Source organism: Spea bombifrons, chromosome 2, assembly GCF_027358695.1.
Source record: "Spea bombifrons isolate aSpeBom1 chromosome 2, aSpeBom1.2.pri, whole genome shotgun sequence".
NCBI lineage: Eukaryota > Metazoa > Chordata > Amphibia > Anura > Pelobatidae > Spea > Spea bombifrons.
The window spans coordinates 107,929,720-107,940,316 of record NC_071088.1 but is presented as its reverse complement, the minus strand read 5'-3'; positions in this window follow the sequence as shown (position 1 = coordinate 107,940,316).

Below are 10,597 nucleotides of genomic sequence, written 5' to 3'. Positions count from 1 at the left end.
CTTAACGATGTGGGATCGAGGCTCATACATTAAGGCTTTATTGCCGAAAGGTGTAATGAGAGCATGTAAACAGATAGGAAGCACCTGCTAGCATTACTGTCTTTAATTTCTGTGATGGGCTATTTTTTCAAATGAACTAAAATAGATTAGTACTTCGGAAGCAGTATGCACTTTCAATGTTCTCATTTATATATAGAAAAAAACTTTAATTATGTTATAGGGAAAAAAAAGCCTTCTGTTTACTGCTAATTTGATACAACTCATTACCTGTGTCAAAAATGATAGTCTTCAATTCAAGGGAAGAAAACCATGCTCCTCAAATTCATTAACAAGTAGCTACTTATTTCCTGCACACTGCCTGCCTCACGGTTACAAGTTGTTTGACAAGTCATTGCTTGCCAGATTCTGTTTTTACAATTGTCACAGTATCTGCTTGTTTTGTACATACAGCGGAGGTCTGTTTTAATGGTGTTTTGTCTCAGACTCCTACTACAGACAACACTAAAATATGAATTGTTACAGAAAAACTTTTTTTATACGTAACATAATGTATATTAAAGAAAAAAACATGCAAAAGCAGTTAATCTATGAAATGCTGGGCATTCTAACTTGGAGGCGATACTAATACATAATACAAATACATTGACGATGTTCACTGATGTCCTAAGGCATGTGATAACTGTCTACCTAAAACATTGCATGCATTGTGGTGTAAAAGTCATGACACACATGAGGAAAGAAGATGTGGAAACCATTGTGGGAAAATAAATTTTGCCATCTGAGGAAGTATCTGGTAGCAGAAAGTAGCATTTTCACCATTTAAAACGTTTCACCCACCTCTACTGATTTCATACTCCCCACACACATATGCCAAGCTCATGTGCATAACCCACATCCCCCGCACACAGATGATGCATCCCACACATAAGATTGTAAAATGAGCTTTCCTCTGTTCTTTAGTCCATATTCTTGATTTTTGTAGAATACTCATAAAGTAATTAGTGGCCACATTCTATAGAATGCAAGTATGGTCTTATTAAATGGAAAGCATCTATAGAAAAACCTATAGAACTCTGCTTCTTGGGGCAACTACAGTCCTCTTAGAGTATCTGGGAAATGTGTAAAACCTTTGATGGGAATATATGACTTTTTCATATTCTATTTTGAATGCATTTATGGAATACGCTTTCAAATGTTCATCCACCTGTTGCACCAAGATTGGGTCTTGCCCTGTGTACACTTTGTGAGTATACAAATTGAATGTGCAGGTACGTGTACACATATGTTAGCAGATGGCCTGAAACCTAGTTTTCCTCAGTCTGGCCTTGATTGGAATCCTACTGTCATCCCAGGAAGACTTTGACAAAGACATTTCTTGGTCTCAACCTGCACAAGCACCTTTAGGTGTGGACTTCTGTGCAGGTCTTCAGTGAAGCTATTACATATATAGCAGAACAAAAATAGTTGATTTTAATTTCTAAGCTTAACTCAAAAAAACCATTAAGAGGTTTTAAAAGAATTGTGATCTGCAATAAGTTTGAATATGGCTTTTTTCAATTCTGTCAGTTTATTGTAAAAAACGTTGGTAGCGTTATTATCAGGCAGCATATGTATTAAATTGATTAAACTTCATATATTTTTCAAATTCTAGTTTTTAATATACCAACCTTCCACTTTCAGATCTTTAACTTGTTGGCATGTTTATTTTATGCTTTGTCCTTCTCATTATATCAAGCTTTTCAACAATTACACTAATATTAATGTGACCTACCATAATTTTTCTTGGTTTTCTTACATTGAACATGTATGGTTCCCACTAAAGCATGTCATTGGGAGAAAAATAAACTTTGCTCTAGAACTATTTATTCATGCAGGCATAAAGTCACCGTCTCAACTAAAATCCCCTACATATATACAAGAATCTATAATATCTCTTTCCTTGCATTTTATTGTACAATTTGTTTCACCTAATTTGGATCATATGGATATTAACATTTAGAAACACACTTTTTTACTTAAGATCAAAATGTATATGGATGAAGTGGTGTACTGAAATTGTGTAATTAAATAATAGTTGTTTTCTGAAGTTGCTGACATATATAAAGCTCCAAATTATATATTTTTACAGTGTAGTTTGCATTCCAGTTCTATGCAGACCTCCTCTGTAGATGTGCAAACAAGTAATTATCTTGTAATTTCTTATTCATAGGCTGATTAAATACTTATTATACAGACATTTGAAAATAAATTTAACAGATTTTATCAGCTACCAGGGGTTTCCAAAAGAACAGCTTTTAATCAATAGATAATTTCAGTCTTTCCACAGCATTGTAATTACTAATGAAATGTAAGGGTTTGACTATACACCCTTACACAAATAATAGATAATAGATAGGGGATAGGCATTTTTAACCAAAGCATATACACAGTGCTGATTTTCACACAGGATTTGAACTTAAACATAGGTAAATCAATTAGCCGTCAAGCTTATGAAGCATTCACCTCTGTCATGCAAGGTTCCGAGCAATATCACATGTAAACCGCTATATTTTTGTGATAGACTATATTGGCTCATTAAGAATCATGGAACGGTTTACAATGCTTCTTGTAGCAAGAAGGTGTATTGGCTTTGTAAACAGAAAAAGTAATTTATGAAAGATGTCATGGTGTGGGTGCTCCTGATGGTTGTAATCCTCAATATAGAACAGGAATGGTCGTCTAGAATAAAGTGCAGTCTGTACAGTTTATGAGCATCCAGGGTGCCAATAGCCATTGAATAACACAGAGATGGTAGGCACTTATTTAATTGGTTGTCCTCCCCTCATTGTTTAATCATCTTTCTGTTTGTCTATTGCATATCCCTTGGTGTTTGTTTAGCTACACTCCTTACTAGTCGTTGTCTGTCTGCTTTATTTGGGTGGGAAAAGCTGAGAACAAGTCTACTCCTGAAGATTGAGTACTGTTGACTGGGAGCTTTGTAGGGCCCACCACAGAAGGACACACCACGGTGACCAGGGATCCTGGCTAAAGACCCCTGTTCCCATGACACTGGCAAACTGGGCAGGTGGCCTGTGAGCTGGTTCCAGGCTGCTTACTTGTACTGTCTCTCACACGGTTGATTTGGCAACTTGTGTGGCCACAAGTTGGGTACCTGCAGTTGAATGTGGTTGTACATAGTTACATAGTTACATGCCTTCTTTTGGATCAACAGCAACAAATTAACAGATATAGGAAAGGCTGAACTTGATGGACGCATGTCTTTTTTTCAGCCTATGTAACTATGTAAATCGTCTAGGAGGCAGCATTTTCTTCACAAACCTGGAGACTAATTGATCTGTGGCCTGTAAAGCATTGCTGAGCGATCTAATAGATTGTAAACTTTCATCAGGATGGCCCTCTTCTCACTCTGTGACAGTATATATTAACGTGTGTTAATCTTATTGTCACATTGTATTTTGTCAAATTTAATCTTACTGTTAATTTTCACGCCACTAATGTAATAGAGCTACAGAATCTGCTGGCGCTCTATAAACAAATGTAATATAATAATGGGCATTTAAAACAGAAAGAGACTTTTAGTTTTGTGGAATATTCAACCATGACATGCAGTTCTTCACAACTAGAGCATACCTCTACATTTGTATTTTAATGTATACTCAGAGTGAGTCATTTCTGGTGATTATTTTATTTATTTTACCTTTGAGGCATCACAGGGCAAATAATTACATGGTTGTTTTCCTAAATACAATTCTACAAAGGGTTAATATTGCTGGGTAAAACAATACCTACCCTGCTATTTTTTTGTATTGAATTTCCATGTAAACATAGGACTATACCCTGCAGAAACAAGCCATCTTTTAGAACTGTATTTAAATGCTTGGATTTCATTAGCGCTGGATCTCTTAATTATTTGGTTCACAGAGCTCTGTTGCAGCTTCTCTTGCAAAACTTTCTGATGCACATTTTAGCTACAATATATGTTCAGTGAGCGTTCTGGTTCATTATCCTAATTCCTGCAGGTACGAGGCATCCATATCATTTATAACAAGAGGATGAGACAGCCTGTTCTGACATTTCCTCTAGAATTGGGCACATGCTGTGTTACCAAGAGTTAGTTTTATGCACTAGAGACTTTAAATGTCAGACACAGTAAGCTTTGCACGCATTTAAATATCCCTTAAGACCGTTACGGAAATGGAAAGAAATATTGTTGATATGAAGGCTTTGCTCTCTAACATCTGAAGCACATCTCTGCCCTATTATTAAAGAAAAGTTAAACGGCACACCTCACATTTATCTTCGACACAAGTATGGAAAAATACTACTGAGGAAATTATTGTGCCAAAATCTTATGAAAATGTTTATTGAATGAGTTCAGTCTCTTAGTATTCATCAATATCGTGCATTTTGATAATTGCTTCAGTGTCCACCTTTTCTCACATGGCTATTTTTCCTGCATTACAATTCTACAATATTTATGTCCCAGGCAAAAACACTCCGTAGAAACACTCTCCTGTACAGTGGCAAGAAAAAGTAAGTGAACCCTTGCAAATGACTGACTTTGTCTTAAAATATGATATGAAAAACACATTTTTATCAAATAACACACAAATCATTGTATTGTTCTTGTCCATATTGTAAACATTATTTAAAATGTGCATTGTTGGATGGAAAAAGTATGTGAACCCCTAGAATAAGCACTTCAACAAAAGCTAATTATAGTCAGGCGTTGGCAAACCTGGAGTCTGGTCAATGAGACCTCTAACTTTCCGAGTTTGCTATCCTCCAGGAGGATCTGCTGATGTGAACCATGTCTCACAAAAATAAATCTCACGAGACCTACAATCAAGAATTGTTGATTTGCATAAAGCTGGAAAGCGTTATAAAATAATCTCAAAGAGTTTACATATTCATCAGTCCACACCACGGAGCACCTTCGGAGAATGTTTTGTGGACTGATGAAACTAAGGTTGAATTGTTTAGAAAGAACATGCAGCACTACGTACGATGTAAAAAGGGCACCGCATACCAACATGAAGACATAATCTCAATGGAGAAGGGAGCAGCATTTTATCAAGGTATGATACAGGATAATGTCAGGATGGTTGTCCACCAGCTGCAGCTCAGTAGAAGCTGGGTGATGTAGCAGGACAATGACCCTAAACATCAAAATAAATCTACAGAATTTCTCCTAGGAATATGGCTGCGCTTAAGCAGTTCTATAAAGAAGAATGGACTGATGAAACTATGAAGGTATCATACAGAAAAATGTCAGGGTGGCTGAAGTTCAGTAGAAGTTAGGTGATGAACAGGACAAGGACCCTAAACATCAAAGTAAATCTACTACAGAATGGTTTCAAAAAAAGAAAATCTGCCCTTTGGAGCGGCCCAGTCAGAGTGCAGACACATTTGAGATGGTGTGGAATTACCTCGAAAGAGCCAAAGAATATGGCTGAGCTCAAGCAATTCGCGAAGGAACAATGGTCTAATGTTCCTCTTGAACATCCGCAAAGTAGCACTTGTTTGAGGTTACTGCTTCCAAAGGAGGTTCCGCTAGTTATTAAATCCAAGGGCTAACTTACATTTTCCACCAGCACTGTGTGATTGTTTTAATGGGTGTGTTCAACAAAGCGTAATGCTTTGTAGCAGGTATGTTGCGAGAGTCTGCTACCCCAGAAGACCCTGCAGAGGTGCAGCTGTGAGGGATCCCCTCCAGAGACTGCCCCGTCACAAGAAAAGTGGACCGACAAAGTGAACAGTTAACAGGAGGCTCCATTTGAGTCCTTACAGAAAGACATGAAAGATTATCATTGTTTGTGTGTTATGAGCTTAAGCACATTGTGTTTGTCAATACATGTGACTGAGATGATCAGATACCATTTTATGAATAATTAATGCAGAAAAACACATCATTCCAAAGAGTTCATTTACTTTTTCTTGCAACTGTATATGACAAGACTAGTGCATGTCCTAAGAGGTCTACTTCAGAATTGTAAACCAATTTATAGTTTCTACCATGAGTTATTGGATGATATCTTGATAAAGAAACTGGAGTAGTTCAACAAGAGTTGTGATTTGTCAGAAATCCTTTTAAATACATTTCTGTTATTCCTACTACCTACAGAGAACCCATTAGATTGCTTTGGACAAATGATAATGGGGGACTAAATTAGCTTTACAAAGCTACTACTTTTTTTATTCACCTTTTGTTATCTCTAAGTACACTTTCTCTACTGGAATCATTATTCTTTGAACAAATCAGTGACAGAGTACGCAACTTCAATTAACCTCTGTTTCATGTAAGTGTTAACATGCTTGTAGTCTTGTCTCACATACTCTAGGACATTGTAATTTAATTTGACCTAATGAATGAATTGCCACTGTGGGTAGCATGTTTCCCTCAAACTCTATACTCCAAAACCAGTTCATCCTGTAGTTTAAGGGCCACTAATGGCTGCATGCACACCAAGGTTTAGACTAATCATTAGCACATTTCTTCTTGACACACAATGCTTGTGGTTTCATTACATATTAGTGGGAAAATCAGTGATAAACTTACAACAGGTACAGCCAAACAATATGTTTTTGTCTGGTGTTAAAGTAGTAGCACCAGTTTACTTGAAATGCATTATGGGAGTTGCAGTTTAGAAAAATCTAGAAAACCTATACCTTTGATGCAATAGCTATCCCAAATGATTATTTTGTCATACTTTATATTTAATCCAATATTTTTAAGAATCTCTGTGTCTATAGCGATTATAAGATATGATATAGATACCCAAAACTACTAAAGCATAGAAAGACTATATTACATCTTGTCGTCACAAGAAAAATAAGTATCCATTTTTTAATATACCAATTAATAGGTATGTTACATCATTTTTATTGTAGTTATTGATCAGTCACTGGTTGTAATGCTGGGGATTGGCAAGTAGCCATCCTTAGTGGGGTGCGGGGCTCCTCCTTTGCATACCTTGGAACTCTGCGGGTTTCCCTGCTTCTCTGGTTGATACCCAAATCCTCCGGGTTGTGTGAGCGAGGTCCTGGCACGCCGCACTCCCTGCCCATTGTGTCGGCGGGAATGCCCACTGACGAAGGCAGGTAGTCCTGGGCGAGTCCTGCAAAGGGTAGGCTCCTGGTAGCCAGAGCCCAAAAGTTCCCAGGTTTTCTCCTCTGGTGACAACATTCAGTAATTGCTGTGAGAGAAAACGCTTAAATAACATGCACACATGCTAACAGCATACACTTACTCAAGAACACCAACACACACTTGCATACTAACTCCAAAAATCAACACACACTATTAACAACATATATTCTACGAACCATGTTAAACCATACACAGTACATTGTCTGAAAATCAAACACTAACAAAACAGGACAAGGCGAAACAATAGATGTGAAAACACAGTGTTATGGAATATTAGTGCTTAATAAATAAAGGTTAATAAAATGTGAAGATTTGAGTACTTTTAGAACTGTGTAGAGCACGTCATGCACTCAAACAGTTAACCGCTAACAAGTTAATTGACGTGTGATCACAAGGCAATATAAGATAAATATAAAAGTAAAATGAAATGTCAGCAATTAATAAAAAAATATACAGTATTTAAATCATTTTAGTTTCAATTTTCTAGAAGATACTAGTGGTTTTAAAAAATCAATATTGTTTCTGAAAAGACAAGAAGCCATAGCAGCATCAGTGATCATTTGATGAATGTAAGGAGAAATGAAACCATTTTGGAATGCAGCTAAGAGAGAATGAATTTTCAGTTTGGTTAAAGGTCACTATATGTCACAGAAGAATTATAGAAAATATATCCAGAATTCAGTAATAGCAGTCACAGTAGACTCATCCATCACTTGGTGTATTCTGCAATCATTGCAATAACAACTTTACTTTACAAGCAGATGGTGCTTGGCATTCAAGAAGACATCACAAGTTTTTCTTTATTTTCACTCTCAAGGTGGCTTTAGAAATTGTGGACAGTCCCTGTAAACAACGTTGTATACTTTAATGCACGAGGAATGCAAAAAAAATTAAAAAAAATCAATATATATATATATATATAGATATATATATATATATATATAGATATATATAGATATATATATATCTATATATATATCTATATATCTATATATATATATATATATCTATATATATCTATATATATATTTCCCAAAGTATCCTAAACCTTTCAAAAATGTTTTACAATGAACATCTATTATCGTAATTATGGACACTGTTTCAAGTTAAAACATTTAATGAATGTGTAATTCTATAAGTAGCCCCTGTTTGACTTGACTCCTATTTATCAGGCGTCACTAGCTCTATTTCCCAACTGGGAAGAGCTCCTTAATGTTTGCTCTCACATATTTGCCTTATTTGTGAGCTTTAGAGGAGAGTTAGTCAAGGACCAATTCACAAGGATACTTACTTTGAGCTTGAGTTGTAAAATGGCAAATCAAATCACTGGAAGGAAAAGGAGAAACAATGGTTTTTAGAAGTAGGTGACTTAATCATCCTGAAATTGATTGAAATGTATTTATTAATATTCCAAATGTATTATTTGTATTTGTATTTATATTTATACTGCTAATTTATTTTAGGAATAATTTATGTAACTCATTGTATCTTAAGTATTCATATTTTAATTTTAATATTACTCACTAGCTGAGATAGATAAGCTATATAATTTAAATATCATGATGGGAAAAGGGTTTAACTTTTAAACTTTTAAATGGTTTGATGTGTCAGGGCTCCTGTGTCGCACTAGGGCTCCACCCATTTGGTCTTGTATATTTATTATTGTATTAAATTGCCCTTTTATTGCATCTACCTGCCTCTTGTGTATTGTATTGTACTGTATAGCAGTATCACCTTCCTTTCCTTTTAAGCACTTTCACCAATAGTACTCCATTTCTGTATTTCTCCTGAGAGTAGTGGGAATAACTTTCTGGTGATCATAGCTGCTTTTTTCTGCCTTTTTCTATCAGTCTCTATTTTCCATCTTGGCGCACGTCTATACCACATCCACAACATATAATGTTACTGATTTATATTAACACGTACAACCATATTTGTGACAAGGTCAATGCAGATACATCTGGCTCCCACATTATCATTAGTTTTTACTTAATTTCTTCAAGATATGAGTTGCCATGGAAACAGTACAGTGGTGTACAGGGATGAAATTTCTGTCCTTTAGACAGCTAATTTATAAACATGTACTTCACAGCTGATTAATTGCTAATGTCAGACCCTTTGAAAATCTGAATTTGTTCAGTATTCCTGAGAGCTTCAACAAGAAAACGTATAAATAAAGTATTAGGTAATGGCAACTAAACTTTGAAGGATAATACACCAGGCTGAATTTTGATACCGCAAGCCCCTTAGCATGGATTCTCTGGCTTCGCACATCACACATACAGCAAAATGTCACAATACACCAAAGAAAATGTCACAATGTAATTTGGTTTTGATCCTTAGACCGTAGATTTTCACAAATACCTCTAAACAGTATCAAACACAGTTTACAAACACATCTAAAAATAAATCAAACAACCCATAACCACATATATAAAAACCCTAATGGGAAACTCATTCCTAGTCCATATACTCCTCAATTCCAACCATTGAACTCAAATCCTTGTTTATTGGCCTTCCTGCTTCATGTCTCTCCCCTGCAATCCATTCTCAAGACACCAGAATATTCTTTCCTCCAGAACACTCATCATCAGCTTTTAATTGTAGCACTACGATGACTGACTTCACAACCCTTGATCTCTGCATGACAGTTGGAATCATTATTTTTTATCAGTATGTCAGCCAGCTGATTTCCCGACCAGTTAGCTGGCACTGTACACCTTTGGGTCTTTGGTTTTGCTTTTTTCAAAACTGGAACAAGGGCATTTTGGTTTTTAAACTTTGAATTGTGACAGATCACTTTGTCCCATACAGCTGATTCCACACCAACACCTTTCAAAGTTGGTGTTACAAAGAAAAAAAGAAAGAAAGCATTTTTCACATCCACTTTGCAGTTTCACCATGCTTATTCTCCTGAGTGGATATGTGAAAGAACAAAAAAAGTCTTGATTGGTAGTCTGTAAAACCCCTCTCATTTGAAATATAGCAGAATTCCTCATTTTTCAACTTCTACACCGTAGAAATATATATTTCATACTAACACAGGAGTTTGAGGTTTTTGTTCTACCTTTTCACCTTTCAGTCACATTTTGGGATCGGTGCTGCAAGCTGTCATACCTGGAACATGAAAGAAAACACAAAAAGTAATCTCCCACTTCCCCTGAGCACGTAGATACTACATGTGTGTAATATGTTCATATGATCATGTTGTAATAATTATGTATTAAAATATTTTTTTAAAAATTCAGGAAAGAGGTACAAGGTTAATGTTTCCATGCAACAGTAAAACATATTGGAGGTTCCTTGCCAGTTTGGGGCTGCATTTCTGCAAATGGAGTTGGGGATTTGGTCAGAAGAAGGTCTCCTCAATGCTGAGAAGTACAGGCAAATACATATCCATCATACAATACCTCCAGATTGATTAGCCCTAAATGTATTCTGTGGCAT